At 40.9% G+C, this 22308-nt stretch overlaps 1 non-coding gene across 1 annotated transcript; it reads right to left on the bottom strand.

The window, feature by feature from the left end:
- Positions 1-9478: 9478 nt before the first annotated feature.
- Positions 9479-9585, bottom strand: LOC131229964 (small nucleolar RNA R71). Its single transcript, XR_009163697.1, has one exon. It is a non-coding gene; the product is annotated as a small nucleolar RNA R71 (small nucleolar RNA).
- Positions 9586-22308: the final 12723 nt, after the last annotated feature.

The raw sequence follows: 22308 nt of genomic DNA, 5'->3' as shown, positions 1-22308 counted from the left end.
TCCAAAAGAAGGGAAATCTTGCACTTTTGCTGCCGATGCATTGGAGTCACTCCCTCAATCCTGACCATCCATCCAAGAAATCCTAACTCTTTGTTCTAGGGTTTCTCTAGGGTTTTTCTTTTTTAACCATAAAAGAATGCGGCAGAAAGAATCTCACCTCCTCGTAAACTCTCGTGTGCTTGCATAATCTCAATAGTCCCCACATGATCACTAGACATATCAAGGCCATTCATATGCAACATATCGTAAGATCATCCACTGTTGAGGCCCATTTAAACTTGCTGGACTATCTTAGACACATCCTCGATGACTCGAAGACATGTTCAATAGATCGAAGCTTCGTTCGATGACATCGAAGGGCAGTTTGATGACACAGAGATTTACGCAGTATGAAAGAGGAAAAAGGCGTTACTTCTAGATTCAAACCTCTTTGATGACATCGATGGCGTTACGTAGTGTTTACGCGGACTATGTAAATTTGATCCGATTTTGCGATTTTACGGAACTTTGCTTATAAATAGGGGTTTCCTAAGTCTTTTTAGGAGATTTGGGATTTGGAGGAACAGAGAAAAAAGGGCGGAGTTGCTTCCCAAGAGTTCTTCTTCCATTCTCCTTAGTTTTTCATGCTTTCTTCTAGGGTTTTTAATACAATCATGTCTATGGTTGGCTAGACCCCTTAGCTAGGGCTAAGAGGTGAAGCTTGTAACATGGTTGGGATGTTTTTCTTATTTGATTCTTGTTATTATTGAACACCTTTAATTCTAGTTTGATATTTAAGGAATACTTTTAGTATTTAAATGTTTGTTGTGACTAAAATTACAATGGATCTGCAATAGCTTGAAGTATCTTCTTTTTCTGTTTGATGATTGTGAAAATAGGAAATCCTATTGTTCTCCATCATCCCTTGGGCATGGATGGGCGGTGAAATCTCTTCTATTTTTCACAATTCTCCCATGATTGTTGTTAGAGCGGTATATCCTGTTGTCTACCATTATCTCCTGGGCATGGCTAGGTGATGGAATCACTTCCAATCCTCACGACTTTCATCCGTTGATAATTAGGTCAATAAAAGTTCAGATATGATCTTATTGAATATCTTCCGATTGAATAGGATAGGACTCCAATTCCAATTGAGTGCCTTGAATCAAATAAGTAAACATCCTAATAGCTGTAAGTGGATCCCTGGAAACCCTAGTTCCCACCTTTAAATTCTTTAGTTTATAAATTCATCATCTCACCATTACTCCCTACTTTCTTGATTTAGGTTAGATCTTCTCCTAGTTTTGATCCTAATTACTTTCAGAATAGACACACAAGATTAGTCCATGTGGATTTGACCTTGGTCTCACCGAGATTATTACTACATCATGAACCTATACTTGGGGTTGTGAACAAGTTTTTAGTGCCGTTGCCGGGGATTAATGTAAGGCTTGTATCTTAGACCGTACCATTCCTTTGACTCCCGTGACCTATAGTCGGCATTTATGCGTGACCCAAAGTCAACTCTCTCTTACACACACCCATACCTTTCATGTCACTCCTCTTACACCACCCATCCCTCTCATCTCATCCTTCTTACATAACACCATCCCTCTCTCCCATCCTTCACTCCATCCCATCCCATTTCTCTACCCAAATCCCAAGCAACCAAGAGAGAAGATTTTAAGAAGAGAGAACGTAAGATCAAGGCCCACTTTTCTATCCCAAATCTCATCATCCAACCCTTTAATCTTCATCATCCTCCATCAAAGAAGAAGCCAAAGAACTTAGCATCCCAAGGAACCAAGAAGAAGTGTAATCAGTGGGTGAATCTTCATTGTTGGTAGGAAAGAGATTTTCACCATGGATTCTTTTGATTTGTGGGCCCACATGTGGTGGGACCCATTTAATATATATATATATATATATATATATATATATATTGTAAAGTTCAAGGGAGGGCTTGTAGTGGCGGAGTCCCTCCCCTCCACACGTCTCTTTCTTTCTCTCCCTTTTTTCTATGATGTTGAGGCCCACCTAATGATGCATGATATCCAGGCCGTCCATTCATTGGGTCCATCCAACCGTCCACCAAGTAGGGCCTATCTTGCTACCCATTTTTGGGCCAGCCTGGATGGAGGATAATAAAAATAATAGCTTAATTTTGAGGCTGTGTGGCCCACCCTGATGGACTCCACTATGACGTATGTATTTTATATCCATGCTGTCCACCTGTGGGGCCCACCTTGTTGATGTCTAACAGCAGGTCCACCTGCCTGACCATTTGGACAGGCCCAGATGTAGAGAAAATACAAATACCAGCTTTATCCAAAGCTGGTGAGCCACACGTGTGGACCCACCTTGATGTATGTGGTGTACCCCCACTGTCCAGTAAGGATGTGGGACCCACATGATGTATCTGTTTTATCCACGCCGTCCATCCTTGGGACGTGGACCCCACGGGATGAATGTGTCCTATCCTCACCATCCATCCCTTGACGGTGAGACCCACCTTGATGAATGTGTTGTATTCACATCGTCCGTCCAGATGGGTTGGACGTGGAGCCCACCATGATGTAAGTGTTGTATTCACACCGTCCACGTGGACAGGGGACCCCCATGATGTATGTGTTGCACTGACGGTAGGGGTCCACCATGATGTGTGCATTGTATATCCATGCTGTCCATCTAGCGGGGACCATAGGGCACGTGCAGGGCCCATCTAGCATGTGCACGGCCCACCTACTGCATGTGCAGGGCCACCTTGATGTATATGTTACACATGCTGCCCATCTATTTTTACTAAACCATATGGGCTGCCACATAAGGCCTAATGTGATGTACATGAGGCACATGTGATGAGGCCCATGTGGTGAGGCCCAATGTGATGTATGTGAGGCCCTTGTATGAGGCCCATTGTGATGTGTGATTGCATCATGATGTATGTGATAATATTTATGATGATCATTCATTCCTGACAAGTCTTAGGACCATGGACCCCATTATAAGATCGATTCTAATGGGTCACACCTTGGGAGCAATGGTGGTTAAATGTCCACGTTGTAAACGGTGTTTAAATGTCCTCGTTGTACATCTCCCTAGGGCTCGTTGTTAAGCCCATGACCATCTTACCTTATTGGGCTATCCCAAATTATTGGGCCCTCGTTGGTACTAGTACCCATCCATTCATACTGGGCTAACCCCAAAATATTGGGCCCCCATTGATTCTAGCCCACTCTGTGCTTGTTGGGCCCCATTGGAAGCTCAGCCGGCTATATGATAGGGTGGGTAAGGAAGCCCACTTATGGTGTGATTCACCACCTTGCTGCAGATGGGTGAATATGTGGTATCGGATTTGGTATATTCGCTGTTGAGGACTGATCTTGATATTATATTTGTTAATCATGCTAGTGTACTTGAGTTAATAGGACATACTGTGTATAGGCTAGCATAACATCATGTTACATGCCCATGCACATCATTGTATGCTTGTTATGAGGAGTGACTGATCATAGCATATGCCATTGGGCAGATTGTTTATGGGACTCCCTGATAGACGGAGTTGCCCCACGTGAGCGCGGTACATGCAGGATTAATGTATGATTGGATAGTGTGATTCATGCACCTTGCATTGTATGATTCAATTACTGTACGCTCTAGTGACATTAGGGTTGTAGCCTCTAGAGGTATAGTGTGGATGGTAGGATTGGATACCGAAAATACTTCTTAAGCATGGGGGCGCCATAGATTTCCCAAGGTGAAAGTCCCCAAACCCTTATGGTACCAGAGGATGCTCTGATGTCTAGACTGAGTAGATGTATGAGAGCAGGAGGGCCGGATATCAGTTGGTCATGTCTCCCACTGTGTCGTGGTCGGTTAGAAGGGGGTGTGGCCTTACTCGCCCAAGTGAGGGGGCAATGACTACGCTGAGTTTGACCCATCTTGTGAAATGGGTCCGCTATCGACAAGCCGGGCCCGATATTGGCAGGAGGATAGTGAGGTCTCTTTCACTTGCTTAGTTGTACGCTTAGATGGGGCAGCAAGCTGGTGATGAGTGTACTAGACCTCAGTGATATGCCAGAGATGAATCGTACTAATATGTGGATTCAGACGAGGACTGGTATTGTCACACCCCAAACTCAAAAATCGGGCTCACAGGAATCCCGATCGCCGAATCTAGTGCCGACAGCCTCCGTAGTACCCCATTCTCAGCTCCTGGCACCCATACACCATATTTCGATCATGGGATCCTACAAGAAGGTTTTTTCAATGTACATTTATCTTATAAGAAGTATAATCACAAGTTTACCCAAATCACAAAGGCAATATCATCATCACATATCTACTAATATAAAAAGTTGAATACAGTGCTAAAAGGGAAATACATATATAAAAAATCAAAGCTTCAGAAGTCCACTGCACGCTCCGAGCTCAACGTTGTTGCAACCTAACACCACCTGAACGCATCTATCATGCATAAGCTTATAGAAAGCTTAGAGGGTGGTGAAAGTGTGTGCTCAAGGTAAGTGCCAAGCATTCAACACAATGCCATAAATCATACAATATTGAAAATACTGGCAAGTTCATGAATCATACGATATCAGAGTAAGTGGAAACATACTGGTAAGTCCATGAATACTATCAGCCATACCAAGGCCATGCGATGCAAAGCATGAATGCTAACGGCCAAGAGGGTTTAGGGAATTTCACCTAGGGATATCTATAACACCCCATGTGAAAAAGATTTTTAGTGTCCCATCTGGCCATCCACGATATGCATGTGGAGGCTATAACCCTGATGTCACTAAGGAGTACGATGGTCATATCACACAAATGCGAGATGCATGAGTCACACAGTCCAATCATGTATCAATCCTGCGCATACCGCGTGCTCATATGGGGCAACTCCGCCTATCAGGGAGTCCTATAAATATCCTACCCAATGGCATATGGAATGGTCAACCACATCTCATAACAAAGCATGCAGATGATGCGTATGGGCATGTATCATGATGCTATGCTGTCACATACTGATAATCGGCACTGATAATCAGCCTCGATAAGCCTCGACAATCAGCTTTGGCAATTGGCCTCGACAACTGGCCTCGATATTCAGCCTCGACAATCGGCCTCGATAATCAGCCTCGACAATCAGCGTCGATAATCGGCTTAACAAATGCCTAAGGGAAGGTCACAATGTGGACGTTTAACCATCATTGCCCATTAATGTGGACATTTCACCAACATTGCTCCCAATGAGTGACTCGCATAGAGCCAAATGTATAGTGGACTCATGGCCTCACACAAGGGCCTAATACACATCATTATGGGCCCCACTCATGGGCCACATATACATCACAATGGGCCTCGGCACATGGGCCATAAATACATCACATCGGGCCTCACTCATGGGTTGCATATACATCACAATGGGCCTCAAATACATCAAGTCGAGCCGCATCAATGGGCCACACCAATGGGCCTCATATATATCACGTCGGCCACATCACATGGGCCGCACCATCTACACCATTCATCTATTTAATGATCATTTTAAAGCATTCTTAAAAGTGAATCATATCGAAAGATCATCTGGACCATACACAAATAACAGTGGAAATAGTGATCGAAAGATCATCTGGATCACACCATAAATAACAGCAGAGATAATGATTTCCACTATTTACAAATCACAGGGGCTAGCATTTTTTGACGGTGGGATGTAGAATAGATGGACATCATTGATGAAACACATGTATCACGATGGAGTCCCACTGTCCAGATGGACAATGAGGATAAAACACAAATCATGGTGGACCCACCATCCCATCTGGATGGTGGAGCTGAAACACATACATCAACGGGTCCCACACGTCTAGATGGACGAACAGTGTATATAGGACACATATATCATGTGTGGGGCCCACACGTCCCAAACGAAAAGGACAGACGGTCTGGACTTCACGGTCAAACCCATAGAACTTGCTGCGTAAGTAGGACAGCTATATAGCTAGTGTAAGGTACACTAGCCAATCTACATCCGCCGTCCATGGATTGGATGGTGTGGATGTAACACACCAATTCAAGGTGGGCCCCACATGCTACCATGATGTGGTCCATGTTCATTGAATGGACGGTGTGTACAAGACACATACATTACAGCAGCCCACAGAGCTTGCTGACGTCAATCAACTATATAGCTGGTGTGTGGTAGCCCGGCCAATCCATTTCCATGGTAGGTGGGTCCCACGTGGGGCCCACCATAACGTTGATTTTCCATCCAATCTGTTTATAAGGTCACCCAGACCTGAATAAAGAGGAAAAACAAATTTCATATTGATCCAAAACTTATGTGACCCAAAAAGGGTTTCAATGGTAGACGTCCAATCCCTTGCTGTTGGGTGGTGTGGATCACCTGAGTGCCATGAACGGCTGATTTTTGGGATGTCCCAATAATTAAAGGGGATCCATCAAATGGACGGTGTTGATGTTTAACACGCATCAAGGTGGGGCATGTGGTGGGGGCCCATTGACCCTACGCCCAAACCAAGTGGCGGACGCTGCTTGCTGCAGCATACTCTGGATGCTGGCAGCAACAACGTCTGCTGTTTAACATATATATATATACATTGCAAGGTTTTTCATAGGTGGGGCCCACATAGGAAGGATCCACTCCACTGGTTGGGTTCCTGGGTTCATGACAAGCCTAACAAGCCCAATATTGGATATATTTTGGTGTGTAGAAACATCATAGTGGGCCCCAAATGTTTAAATCACCCAAAACCACTGTTTTCTACATTATGACCTGCCAGAGATTCGGATTGGCTTCATTTATCGGCTCAATGCCTAAAATGAGCTAGGAAAAATGGTGGATGGTGTGGATTAGATACATACATCAAGGTAGAGTCCATGTGAGTGTGACCCACCAGCTTTTGAATTAAATTTAATATTGTTTCCTTTCCCACAAGGTTGCTGGACGATCCATTAATAGACGGTGGACACAATACGTCCATCAAGGTGGGGTCCTCATACACGTGGCCCACTAGCTACATCCATCTAGGTGGGCCCATATGGCTTAGTACGATGGAGATCAAGTGGGCCACACCCATCACAAGAGAGAGAGAGAGAGAGAGAGAGAAAGAGAGAGAGAGAGAGAGAGAGAGAGAGAGAGAGAGAGAGAGAGAGAGAGAGAGAGAGAGATGGTGAGACAGAGGGACCCCGCCACCATGGGCCCCTCTTTGCTTACAATCACATACACGAAAATGGGTCCCAGCACAAATGAGCCTTACATTGAATATCAAGATTTAAGGCTGTGAACACCCACTTTTGTCGTTTCTTCTTAGTCCGATGAAATCCCTAGCTCCTCGGCTTCGACTTTGACGAAGGATGATAGAGATTGGATAGTTGGATTAGGTGGTAGGGAGGTGGGCCACACCTAGTTCTTTCTCATGGAGAGTTGGACGTCCACCTCCCATGGTTGCTTGCTTGGGAGATGGGTTTGAAAAAGAGAGAGAGAGAGGGTTGTAAGGAGAGAGAGGGATGGGTGATGGAGTGATGGGGTACTTAATGGGTGGAGAGAGAGTTGACTTTAGGGGTTGCTTGGGGATGGAGCATGTACTTGACATGATATGTACTTGATTGATGGGATTGATTGATTAATGTGACATTTTGGGTAGAGATTCTCTTGGGTTTGCAAATACGCAGCATTTTCCTCGAACTGAATGCGAGCCCACATCTCCTGGCTGGTATCGCCTTGGCAGGTGAGATGCGGCGTCGGAACTGCGGCGATGGCGCGGTCGCAAGGATACAAGTATCGGGTCGATTCGACTCTGGAATACAGGATACGACTCAGGATCGTGTGCAAATGCCAGTTACAGATTGCGGGTCGTCGAAATTCAACTGGGAGGACCGTGGAAGCCTAAGGAACAGTACAGTCTAGAATACAGGTCTTATAGGTATGCTTGCATTGCATCTTGCATTGATATTCAGCTAGGTAGGCCTTGCATCGTAGAGCCTTTGTATGGCTAATAGCATTTATGAACTTGCAAGCATTTCCGCATAACATTCTTGGATTTTCCAGCATGTTTCCGCATTACCCTGATATTTCATTATGAGCACGCTTATATTGTGCACACACTTACACCACCTTCTAAGCTTTCTATAAGCTTATGCACAATAGATGTGTGCAGGTGACGCCAGGACGCAGTCGAGCTGAGGCAGGAGTATGCGGCTGAGCTTCTGGAGTTTCTTTTTGACATTTCTATATTGTATTTCCCTTTATGCTGTGTACTCAAAGTTTTTTATTATAGTGGATATGTGTCGATGTTTCTGGTTATGGTTGTGGGTTATGCTTATGGTTATGCTACTCTTACGTGAACATTTCATGCTGAAAATCCTCCTTGTAGGATCCCAGGATTGGAATCTAATATATGGGTGGGAGCCGAGAATGGGATACTACAGAGGCTGTCGGCGCTAGATTCGGCGATCAAGAATTTTATGAGACCGGTTTCTGAGTTTGGGAGTGTGACAATTAATGGCTGTGTTTTTCTGAGATTGATTAGTTTTAGAAGTAGGTTAAGATTAGGGTTTTTCTACTTTTTATTTTTAGGTTTAGAAACTTTCTTTTTCTATTTTTAGAAACTACTTTTTAATTCGAGGCTTAAAAACTTTCCTAATTTGATTTTAGAAACTAACCCATCTTTCTATTTTTATTTTTAGAAATTATCTAATTTTAAAATTTCTGTTTTAGAGACTGACTTGTTTTGTTTTGTTTTTTTTTTTTTTTTTTTTTGTTTTTTTTGCAAGATCTTAATTTAAGAACTTCTAATTTGGTAACTTCTTTCTAATTTCCTCTCTCTTTCTAATTCCATATTTCTATTTTCCTTCTTTCTTTTACGTTTAGGTTAGAATTTGAAATTGAGGGTCGAGAGTGTTTCATGCCCAAGTGGGTTTGTGATAACACTCGACGTCTTTTGAGTGAAGGATGATTGGTTGGGGGGTTATTTATCCATCCCATGATTAGACACCACTCAAGATCCTTAAGTCAATTGAAGTGATGACTGCCAATCAACTGGTCAATCAATCAGGAAGACTACCTCAACCTCGGGTTGAGGAAGTTCAAGATGAGAATGAGGTGTATCAGCACCCTTACTTTGCGAGACTATTTACAATCAACGGGGGTGAGTACACCCTTATGTATGATTTTTTTAGAAAATACGGGACACATGGATATCAAGCCAGGGGTGATCCAACTCCTTCTAAAATTTCATGGGCTTGAATTTGAAAATCCATATCTCACTTGAAACAGTTTGGCAAGATTATAGCCACTCTATACTTTCCAAAAGTGTCCGTTGACACATTTAGGCTGAAACTCTTTCCTTTTTCTTTGAAACAGAAAGCTAAGATATGGTTGCATTCACTACATCCTCCATCTATTGGTAGATGCAATGACATGACAAGGGAGTTCGTAAAGAAAATTTTTCCATACCATAAGACGAACACCCTTAGAAAGTCGATCATGAACTTTGCCCAAAAGGAAGATAAAACATTCTTCCAATGTTGGGAGCGGTTCAAGGATCATGTCAGTTCATGCCCACAACATGGTTTTGAAACGTGGCGCATCATAAATTTTTTCTATGATGGACTAACATCTCCCATGCGCTAATTGGTAGAGACAACGTGCAATGGGGAATTCATGAATAAAAATGTCGATGATGTGTGTGACTAGTTTGATAAGCTTGCTGAAAACACACAATCATAGCACATCTACCTAAAATCAAGCACCACGTCTAGGTTGACTCAATCCAAGGAGGGGCAGAATGTATCTCCTGAAAGAGGATGATGATATTAATGCTAAAGTGGTTAATCTCACCAGAAAACTCGAGGCCATGGAATTAAAGAAGGATAAGGCCAAGGAAACCGTTTGTGGTATTTGTGCTTACAACATTCACACAACTGAAATTGTCCAACAATACCTACATTTGAAGAGGTACTGAATAAACAATCCAATGCCATAAATAATTACCGAAGACCTTTCAGTGGGCCTACATCTAATACGTACAATCCTAGCTGGAGAAACGTACAAACTGCTACACCTCAAGGATTCCCTAATCAAATTCCACATAAAGGGAAACCTCAGGAGGATCCGGTTTTAAAGCATCTTCAAAATCAAGATTTTTTCAATCAGGGTATGCTAGAAGTCTTTTAAGACCTCTCAAAGGCCATACAAGGACTTGAGACTAAAAGTGCGATTGGAAATAAAGGGAGCCTTCCAACTCAACCTCTTCCCAATCCAAAACCTCTTTCCAATCCAAAATCGTAATATGAAGTTAGCAACCCGAGCTTTTCAAATCATATGGAGCAAGCTAAATCTATCACCACTCTTAGTAGTGGGAAGACCATTGACAAAACCATTTCGGTTAGGGCTGAAAAGCCTAAGGATCTGGAAGAAGACAACAATGATAGATCTAGTCATGCCCTATAAGAGTTAGAACTGGAACCTTAAGGGAAGCCGATTGCTCCATTTTCCTAATGGTTGATAGCACCAAAACCTCTCTTTAACTCTCAGGACATTCTAGAGGTGCTTAAGCAAGTGAAGGTCAATATTCAGCTACTAGATGCCGTGAAGCAAATACCTTTATATGTAAAATTTCTGAAAGACTTATGTACGACCAAAAGATGGTAAAATATTCAAAAGAAGATCTTTTTAATTGAAAAAGTGAGTGCCATCCTGGAGTAATATGTGACATAAAAGTACAAAGATCTCGGTAGCCCAACCATCACTTACGTAATTGGGAACTACCGGATTGATCACGCACTTCTTGACTTAGGAGCGAGCGTGAATCTGATCCCGTACTCGGTCTACGAGCAACTGGGTTTAGGTGAATTAAAACCCACCCGGACCACGTTACAACTTGCCGATCGCTCAGTTTGTGTATTGAGAGGGATAATTGAGGATGTGTTGGTTTAGGTTGACAAATTCTACTACCTGGTAGATTTTATCATCTTGGATACTCAACCCATTGTGGACATGAGCACTCAAATTCCCGTCATCATTGGTCACCCATTCCTTGCCACATCAAATGCGATCATTAATTATAGGAATGGAGTCATGAGTTTGTCTTTCAGGAATATGACAGTGGAGTTGAATATCTTTTTCAATACAGGTAAACAGTAAGAGGAGGAGGACAATTTTCACGACATTAACATGATCAACTCTTTCGTGGAAGATAGAATTCTTTTGACCTTATCCTCTGACCCTCTTAAAAAGTGCCTGGCCCACTCCCATGATTTTGATGATGACATGATTAGGGAGACGGAGGCCATACTTGATATCGTACCAGTACTTGAAGTTAACTGGTGGAGGCCATAATTTGAAGTATTACCTCAAACTGATGTAGTGCCCCTACCGTCTAACCTTAAGGCACCAAAGCTTGACCTAAAACCTTTGCCCTCTAATTTGAAATATGCCTACTTAGGTCAAGATGAGACGTATCCGGTGATGATTTCTTCCCACCTTAATTAAGAACAAGAGAGTATGCTCATCTCTACTCTCATTAAGCATAAGGGAGCCCTTAGATGGTCAATTATAGACCTCAAGGGAATTGACCATTCAATTTGTACTCACCACATTTATCTAGAGGATAATGCGAAGACCTCCCGGCAGCCACAATGTAGATTAAATCCAAACCTGAAGGAAGTGGTTAAGGCCGAGGCTCTTAAGCTATTAGATGTGGGTATCATATACCCTATATCCGATAGCCAATGGGTGAGTCCAACTCAGGTGGTTCCCAAGAAGTTCAGGATCACCATCGTAGCTAATGCCAATAATGAACTCGTGCCAACTAGAATCATTACTAGTTAGAGAATATGCATTGATTATAGGAAGTTGAATACCATCACAAGGAAGGACAACTTCTCTTTGCCCATCATCGATTAAATTTTGGAAACGCTAGCTGGTCATTCCTATTACTGTTTCCTTGACGAATATTCAGGCTACAATCAGATCGAGATAGCCCTTGAAGACTACGAAAAGACCACGTTCACATGTCCTTTTATCACCTTTGGTTACCAAATGATGCCATTTGGACTGTGTAATGCCCCCGCCACCTTTTAGTGACGTATGATGAGTATTTTTTCTGACATGGTGAGGCAATATCTAGAGGTCTTCATGGACGACTTTTTTGTCTTTGGTCCATCTTTCAGCAATTGCTTAGAAAATCTTAAATGTGTGATGAAAGATGTGAAGAAAAGAATTTGGTACTCAATTGGGAGAAGTACCACTTCATGGTTTGTAAGGGAATTATTCTTAGACACATTATCTCATCCAAGGAAATTGAGGTAGATAAATCAAAAATTGATCTTATCTCTACCCTACCTCCACCCAAAAGTATACGAGACATGCGATCCTTCTCAGGATAAGCTGGATTTTATAAGAGATTCATAAAGGACTTCAGCCACATCTTTCATCATTTATGCAATCTACTTCAACAGGATGTACCATATAAGTGGTTTGAGCAATGACATGAAGCTTTTACTAAGCTCAAGAGCATGTTAACCACTGCACCTATCACGCATCCACCCGATTGGAGCCTTCCTTTTGAATATGTGTGATGCATCTGACTATACTCTTGGGGCAGTTTTAGGCCAGAGAAAAGAAAAGAGGCCATACATTATTCATTATGCAAGTAGGACTCTAAATCCTGCCTAAGTGAACTACTCTATTACGAAAAAGGAACTCTTAGCCATAGTGTTCACTTTGGACAAATTTAGGTGCTACTTGATCGGATCCAAGATCATTATCTACACCGATCATACAGTGCTCAAGTACTTTCTTTCTAAGAATGATGCTAAGCCGCGCTTGATAAGATGGACTCTCCTACTCCAGAAATTTGATTTGGAAATAAAAGATAAAAAGGTAGTACAAAACGTAGTGGCTGACCATCTCTCATAGCTCGATCTTCCAAAATCCCTTGAGACGACACCCAGAAATGACGTGTTCCCTTACGAACAATTGTTTAAAGTCTCCCACACACCTTGGTTCGCTGATATTGCTTATTATCTTGTCACAGGTTTCATGTCGACACATTAGACTGCGCAAGATAAGAAGAAAATTTTTGCCGAGGTACGAAAATTCTTCTCAGATGCTCCGTATTTATTTAAATATTGCCCAGATTAGATTTTAAGGAGATGTGTGCCAGGTAATGAACACCAGAGTGTCATCTCCTTCTTTCATTCTTAGGCATGTGGTGGTCACTTTTCTGCTAAAAAGACCATGACCAAAATTCTACAGTGTGGCTTCTATTGGCCCACAATGTTTAGGGACAGTCATGAGTTTTACAAAGCTTGTGAGTGTTGTAAAATATTGAGAGCATTATCCTATCGGAATATGATGCATCTAAGCCCTATTCTCATCATTGAAGCATTTAATTACTGGGACATCGATTTCATAAGACCATTCCCCCAATCTCATGGAAATTTATACATTCTATTAGCCATAGACTATGTCACTAAATGGGTTGAAGCGATCCCATGTCGGAATAATGACCATTAGATGGTCATTAAATTCTTAAAAGAGAACATCCTTTCTCGGTTCGGAATGCCTCGGGCCATTATTAGTGATGGAGGCTCACATTTTTGCAATAAGCCATTCACAAACTTAATGAAGAAATATGACATCTCTCACAAGGTGAGCACTTCATACCACCCACAGACAAGTGGGCAAGCTGAGATTTCCAATAGGGAGATCAAACACATTCTAGAAAAGATGGTTAACCCTAACTGTACGGATTGGTCAATCTGCTTGATCGATGCTTTATGGGCTTACCGTACAACTTTTAAAACTTCCATTAGAATGTCTCCCTTTAGACTCGTCTATGGGAAAGCTTGCCACTTACCTATGGAATTGGAACATAGAGCTTACTGGATTATAAAGAATTTGAACTTTGACTTGTACAACGCTGGTTCGTTGCGCAAGCTATAATTGAATGAACTCGAGGAGATCTGGAATGATGTGTACGAGAACTTAAGAATTTACAAGGACAGGATGAAAGTTTTTTATGACCAACATATTCTTCGAAAATCATTCACACCAGGTCAAAAAATCCTTTTGTACAATTCTTAGTTACATTTCTTTCCGAAAAAACTCCGATCTCGTTGGACCGGCCCTTTTACTATTACTAATGTGTATCCTCATGGGGCTATTGAAATAAAGAATCCAGACAATGGCAATGAATTCAAAGTAAATGGACATCGATTAAAGCAATTTGTTAAAAAATTTGATTCAGAGGACATGTCCATACCTCTGAGTGATCTTGTTTACCAAGATTAATCTCCTAGTCTGATGGAGGTTTAGGTAGGTTTAACGCTTTCATAGGGCTAGGATAGTTTGCTTATACTCTATTGAGTTTTGTTGTGTGCTAACCCATTTTTATGCTGAGATCCGTGGAAAAGCTTCAAATTTCCTTCCTCTAGGTACCATCTTTCCATCACCATTCCCTTTTTTTTCGTTGCTTCATTTGCATTACATGATTATTTCTTATACATTGAGGACATTGTAGAATTTTTGTGGGAGGTGTAGGGGATTAGGTAACCTAATCACTGTTTTTCTTAGTTTTGGGCAATTTTTTTAAAAAAAATTTCTCAATATGTTTAGGTTGCAATCTGTTTGGGAAGCAATAAATTGTGTACTAAGAATGCTCTGAGTATGACAAGATAAAGATTGAGTCTTGCATTGTTGGAGTCTAATCATCCAAGTAACTTATCACCTAAGCACTTGTGCTCAATTGATTAAGAGGTAGTTTGAATATCATGTTAATTTAGATCACGGAGCACATTCAATTTGTCGTCTTTAAGACATGCTAGAAGTTCTGATTATTAGTATGTGAATCGTTGATAGATGGTGAGAATCGAGTCTAGAGAATTTTATCCACCTTAAAAGAAGAAAAGAACCAGTTTAAAAAACAGGAAATCAACAAAGAGGTTAGGAAAAAGAATAAAAAGAATGAAAAATCTGAAAAAGAATGCAAAAATAAAGAACGGATAAAAATTGACCGTTAATATAAAATCAAAAATTGGAAAAAGAAGGAGAAGGGGATGAGTTTGGAATCAGTACTTGAGTTCAAACCAATCTTAAAGTGATGAGCATGGCTAACATTATGAAACGATAATATTCATATGGAAAGTAAGTTGATTTTCACTGAGCCCATTGAAAAATATGGTATATAGACTTATACTCTGATCTAATTGACAAAGAACTTACTTGATTGGTTGCCTATGTAATTTGGCTCTAGGTTTTTCAAATCTCACTTTCGTATCTTATCTCTACCCTTTCATACTTGAGTAAACAAAAGTTTATTTTTTGAAAAAAGGATTTTGAACCTGAGATTGAAGATTATTTATCGCATATTTTGCTCAAGACTAGCAAAATGCTAGTTGGGGGTTATGTTGAGGGTTTAATATTGCATATTATCCCTCATTTATTTCTTGGTTTTACAAACATAATATGGCTTAATGGTATATTTTACATATATTTGTGTTGCAAGGTGAATTTAAGAGCTTGGATTGAAACGAATGCTAAAAGCATAGATTTAGTGCTCAAAAGTCATCAAACCAAAGAAGGGATTTTTAAAGACCAAGATTGAAGATTTCAAGACTCCAAGATCTAAGAAAACCAAGTGGAGAAGGAAGGAAGTCGAAAGAACAAGCCTAGAAATCACAAATTCTATGCCATCGAGAACCATTTGATGACATCGAACACTAGTTAATGACATTGAATTTATGAGGGATAATCGAGTTGGTTGCTGGACATATTGGGTGCCTTTCTTGATCAATCGAAGACATGTTCGATGACTCGAAGGAAGGTGCTCAATGACATCGAAGACTGCTTGATGACATCAAATTTATTGAAGAAATTGAAGCAACTCGTTGGATTATTTTGGACACATCCTCGATGACTCGAAGACATGTTTGATGGATTGAAGCTTTGCTCGATGACATCGAAGGGCAGTTCGATGATGCAGAGACTTACGCAGTGCGAAAGAGGAAAAAGGCGCTACTTCTGAATTCAAACCTCTTCAATGACATTGATGGCATTACGCAATGTTTACGCGGACTGTGTAAATTTGATCCGATTTTGTGGAACTTTGCTTATAAATAGGGGTTTCCTAAGTCTTTTTAAGAGATTTAGGGTTTGGAGGAACAAAGCAAAAAGAGTGGAGCTTCTTCCCAAGAGTTCTTCTTCCATTCCCCTTAGTTTTTCATGCATTCTTCTAGGGTTTTTAATATAATCATGTTTATGGTTAGGTAGATCTCTTAGCTAGGTCTAAGGGGTGAAGCTTGTAGCATGGTTGGGATGTTTTTCTTGTTTGATTCTTGTTATTGTTAAACTCCTTTGATTCTAGTTTGATATTTAAGGAATACTTTTAGTCTTTAAAGGTTTGTTATGACTGAAATTACAATGGATCTGCAATAGCTTGAAGTATCTTCTTTTTCTGTTTAGAGATTGTGAAAATAGGAAATCATGTTGTTCTCCATCGTCCCTTGAGCATGGACGGGTGATGGAATCTCTTCTATTTTTCACAATTCTCCCATGATTGTTCTTAGTTCGGTATATTCTATTGTTTACCATTGTCTCCTAGGCATGGTTAGGTGATAAAATCACTTCCAATCGTCACGACTTTCATCCGTTGAGAATTAGGTTAATGGAAGTTCAAATATGATCTTATTGAATATCTTCCGATTGGATAGGATAGGACTCCAATTCTAACTGAGTGCCTTGAATCAAATAAGGAAACATCCTAATAGTTGCAAGTGGATCCTTGGAAACCCTAGTTCCCACCTTTAAATTCTTAAGTTTATAAATTCATCATCTTACCATTACTCCCTACTTTCCTGATTTAGGTTAGATTTTCTCCTAGTTTTGATCCTAATTACTTTCAAAATATACACACAAGATTATTCCGTGTGGATTTGACCTCGGTCTCACTGAGATGATTACTACATCGTGACCCTACCCTTGGGGTTGTGAACATCCACCCGTTGAGAATCTTCCATTGACGGTGGAGTTATCCTTCCCGTATGGCCAGCAAACCGACCATCCGATCTTGGGTCATAAACACTGATCAAAGATAATCATATGGTGGACTAAGTGACCTAAAGTTCATCTATGGTGGTCAATTGGGCCCATGCAGTTACTAAGCTCCATTTTGGGCTCCTTCGAGTAGATCCTCGAATCTTCCTTAACCGAAACTGTAACTAATCTAGCGATTAGTTGGCATTAGAATCCTTTAAAAGAGGATTAGGGGAGTCTATTTTAGGAAAAATTTTAGGGCATCCTTCGCCCAAAATAGAAAAAGAGCAAAAGAGACGGAAAAGATTGTCGTTTGTGGTGGCACTTTGAGTTGAGTCAACTTTGTTCGAGTTGCTGTGAGTTCAGGCTGAGTTCGTACACCTCTAAATCCTTTTAATAGAGGAAGATGAGTTAAAGAAGGGAAATTGAGGAGAGAAAAAGTCGAGAGAGAAAGACTGGAAATGTTGGCTCAGTTACAGGTAGGATCAATGGGCTGCCGGGTGAGTCAGGCCACGTCTGTCGACTCTCGGGGCGTGTTGGGTGAGTTTTGGTCAGTCCAGCTGAGTCCAAATCCTCTTTGGTCGAGTAGTGAGTGAGAGAGAGAAGCATAAGGAAGGATAAGGAAGGAAGCATGAAGAAAGAAGAAGAAAAGGAACACCAGCAGGGTGTGGATGAGCTTGACTCAATCCGAGTTGCGGTTTGCTAGCTCGACTCGTCTTCACTGAGTTAAGCTGAGTTGAGTAAGGTGAGTTTGGTTTGATCCAGCCACCTTGCTCGATGTTGGATTGAAAGAGAAAAGCAAGAAGAGAAAGGGAAGAGAGAGAATAAGAGAAAGTGTGGTGAGTCAATGAGTCGACTCGGTTTTAAACCAAGTCATGTCTCTGACTCACTGTTTGGTCGGGTCCAAACCTTGTTGGAATTTCTTAGCAAAAGAAGAAGGAAAAAAAGAGAAAGGGAGAGAGAGGAAGATGTAAAAGAGAGAGGGAGGGGTATTTGGAATAAGGAGAAAGAAGAGGGCTTGAGTTAACTTAATTAAGTCGATGTAGGTTGAAGATCAAAGCCCGAGGTTAAGATATTAACCATGGATGGTGTGTGAAACTTTGATCTAACCCGTTCGAGTTGGATTCGTGCATTGAAGCGTTCATGCTGCGATCATCTAATTTAAAGGTGACGATCACCCTTCAAGCTTTTCTATATCATGATATCTATCTTAGTTCATTTATCTTATTAATTGCCTAATTTAATATTAAATGAAAATGATGATAAATTTAGTTCCATTTGTGTGATTCTTCATAAATGATTGATGGTTGGATTTAATATTCAAGTATCTGAACATGTTATGAATCTCAAATATCCATATATATTCTAGTTAAAATTGAACACTTTATATGTGTAAGTGCTATTGATGTTATACATGGCTTGTTTTACCACTTGCAATTACTTGATTGTGCTTTTGGATGTCCTCGAACTAGTGGATATTTGGTCTAATATTTTAGATGAATTTTCTTTTGGTTGTAGACTTACCATCTTGTGGATCATTTGTGCCTATGAGGTCTTTGGGGAGAATACAATTATCTTGCATCCATGAATGGAATAATTGCCCTATGTGGCTTTGAAGAATTATTTTTGTACAAACTTACGATGGTAAGTTCCACTTGTTGAACTATGATTGGCCACTAGTTGAAGAGGTTACCTTTAAAACATCTTATTTGTTAGTCTCATGAGCCGGGGATGGTGGTATGGGACACGATGCCTGAGCTGTAGGCCTATGCTGGGTGATAAGCCCCCCATATTGGCCTGTGCTTATTTAAAATGGTTGTTGAAATTGGAATAACAATGGTTGGGCTAATAATGCATTTATATGGCATACAAACTTTAACGGGTGGTCGATGTAAGACACGGGTTTCTCTGGTCACTATAGGTTATACCATAGAGTATTTTACCAAGTAATCCTAAGTTATTATCACGTGCATTCGAATCAGTATGGATTGTCCTTGTCGCATGGACTTTTTCGGGTGCCTAATCCACCTTAGGGCATACCTTTGAGTACTTTTCTAGGAGACTAGTTCATCTTGGGTGTCCTCATTACATGGTCTTTTCTGTGTGGCTAGTTCTCCTTAGGGCGTACCTTTGCATAATTTTTTGGGTGGCTAGTTCTCCTTGGGTGACCTCGTTGAATGGTAATTTTTAGGTGGTTAGTTCTCCTTAAGACATATCTGTGTACTTTTTCAAGTGGCTAGCTCTCCTTGGGCAACCTTTTGCCAGCTGGATGTGCATCCCCAGGTCTGTGAGCATGTGCATGCATTCATGCATTTAAATAAGAATATCATTGTGAAATTTATTTAATATTTGAACATCTGATTAACTCTATCTTATTACTATGATGGTCATTATAAAATTTTCAGTTTAGACTGTTCTGACAATTATGCTTAATTATCATGGTGGTTGATAAATCTTGGGGGGTTATGCGTCATTGCGATAGCCATTGACACTATTAAACCATTTTCAGTGTATAGAAGACATAGCTGATGCACATGTTGGTGCTCACATGGAGTATAAGGATCTAGATGACCTTGCGGATCTAGATTATAGATTTCATTTATGTTGAATTTGTATTTTCATGCATTTGTAAAGACTTAGGACATTGGTTTGTATAAGCTTTCGAGTAGCCATTAGAATATTTTGTTATGTATATTTGGACTCCCTATTATACTTGATTTGTTTCTATTTGGCTAAACTACTAACTCTGATAAAGAAAAAAAAAATATACACAAAAATTGAGCGCTCTTTGAAGGTTAACACTTGGGTTTTTAGAAAACGAGTAGTATACTTGAGTTCCAAGAACTGGGGTGTTATAGCCAGGGCCGGCTTTTTAAAGGAAAGATCAAATTAATAATTTTCTTTTATGTCCCTTCCACCCATGATGTACCCATCGTAAAAATGGCTCTAATCATTCAAGCATAGCTTACATCAAAGTTTGCTTTGAAACTACACATGTACTTCCAATGAGAACCCTTTATAGGTATCTTTAAACACTATTCTTTTCAAAGACCCAATGATTGGACTGGGCCATTTATAGGCCCTATCTGCCACGGACAACGCATCTCAAGTCGAGGGGTCCAACCCATTGGTCCTAATAGGGTGGCTACCTAGACCATTGCACCCCTAGAGAAGCTTCAAGCTTCCTTCTCAACGAGTTTCCAACCCAATTTAGCTCGTCCCAACTTCTTAGGTGCCAATAGTTTAATAGGAAATGGCATGACAGAGATGCCTTTGCTGTAAAAATACACCATGTAAAGACCTAAAACTCAGTTGTGAGCATGACTCAGTCTCAACTCCGTTTAGGTTTACAGGTTGACACAATGACTCGGTCAAAACGATTCGATGCAACATGACTTAAAAAGAGTGACTGACTAGTATACCTATACGTATATAAACACATGGTATGTGAGCAAGGGTTGGGCAGACTCAGGTGGGCCCCACAATAACATATTTCCTAAATTCAATCCAATCACTAGATGTATGACTCAATTTTAGGCCCGGGTCTAAAACACCCGCCCCATTTGTGCCTCATTTGTGATTCAAGTGGGCTATACCAACGTAAGCCACCCTTGAATTTTTTACAAGACCCAATGTGATATGTGTGTGTGTGTGTGTGTGTGTGTGTGAGAGAGAGAGAGAGAGAGAGAGAGAGAGAGAGAGAGAGATATCCAATTTGACCATTACATATGACATCTCATGTTTAGGCCTAGGGCTAACATGTGATTTAGGTGGGCCACATGAAAGGAAATAATTGGGAGATAGACATCCACCGTTGAATTTTTATAGGGCCCACCATGATGATCATGTGAAATCCACTCAAACCATTAGATGACACATCAAAATTTAAGCCTTCGATAAAATATTCAGGCCCATCCATGATTTAGGTTGGACACACTAAGGAAAATAGTTGGGAATGTGGGCATTATCCTATACACTATTTCCAATCATGTGGTCCACTAGAATCACAGACGGATCTATTTTTCAAAGCCTAATCCTACAATTAGTCACACACCTAATGGTCGGAGTGGATCTTCAAAACATGTCACGGTGGGCCAACCTGAGGGTTGCACCACTTTCCTCACACGTTGAGCTATACATGAACCAATTAGCTCGATTAACTCGCTCGACTCGACTCGAAAAAGCTTGATTTAATTCAGTTCAAAACTGAGTTCGAGTTGAGCCGAGCTGATTTTTAGAGCTCAAACAAATTTCGAACCGAGTTCGAGCTTGTCTAAGCTCTAATCGACTCGGATCAAACCTGAACTCGAATCGAACTAGCTCGGTTATTTTGATATTGATGTTGCTCACCAAGTGTTTAATGAAATGACTCAACAAAGTGTTGTTTCGGGTGCATACATTCTCTGCGGGATCGGCAGGTGGCGAGGAAGGTATGGATATGAAACAAATCACTACAAAAAAGCATTACATGATAAAACTACCCTCATATCTTGATTTTGATACTAACAACTGAGTGTTTGATGAAATACCTGTAAACTGCTGCTGCTATTTTGCATACTATGAGAAATTGAAAGTGCACACCATATGTTTGAGAAAATGTCACACTGGCTCGAGCTCGGCTCTAATTGGCTCGAGTTGCTGACCGAACCCAGTCGAGCTGGCCAGTTAGGCTCAAGGACCGAGCCGAGCCGAGCCGAGTTTAAGCTGGGATTAGCTAGTGGCCGAGCTAACTCGAGCTGTGCCAAGCTCGACTTGGATCGACTTGTGTAAAACTTTACTCACAGGCAACTTTGTTCATGGCCTGGCTCACAACTATTTAAACTAAATGGTTGGTTACAAACCAAGAAGTAGACTACTTTAAGAGACCAAAAATCCTAAACTTTAAGATTGTCACGTTTCATGTGGGGTTAGATTTGGTGATCAAACTAGTAGATCTGATGAGATATGTAACTGATGGTGGCTACCTTAAAAGAGTGGACCATGCCAAGGGTCCCACTAGGGTTACATCAACAATATTTTAAATTTTCAATGCATTGGCTTTAATTTTCCATCATTTGATAGCTCAAACCTTCTTTTAACACACGCACTCACACCCCACACAAACTACTGTGGGATTCCACCAGACCTCATATTGAAACTCTTATGAGTCTACTACCACGGCATGAGTAAGGACTCACCGATGGGTACTCAAACCCATGACCTTGTGTTGAAACTCTTGTGAGTCTACTACCAAGGCATGAGTAAGGACCCAAACTTGACAG

Source organism: Magnolia sinica, chromosome 16 (genome assembly GCF_029962835.1).
Source record: "Magnolia sinica isolate HGM2019 chromosome 16, MsV1, whole genome shotgun sequence".
Lineage (NCBI taxonomy): Eukaryota > Viridiplantae > Streptophyta > Magnoliopsida > Magnoliales > Magnoliaceae > Magnolia > Magnolia sinica.
The sequence above is the reverse complement of the archived record's forward strand: the minus strand, read 5'-3'. Positions and strand labels throughout refer to the sequence as shown.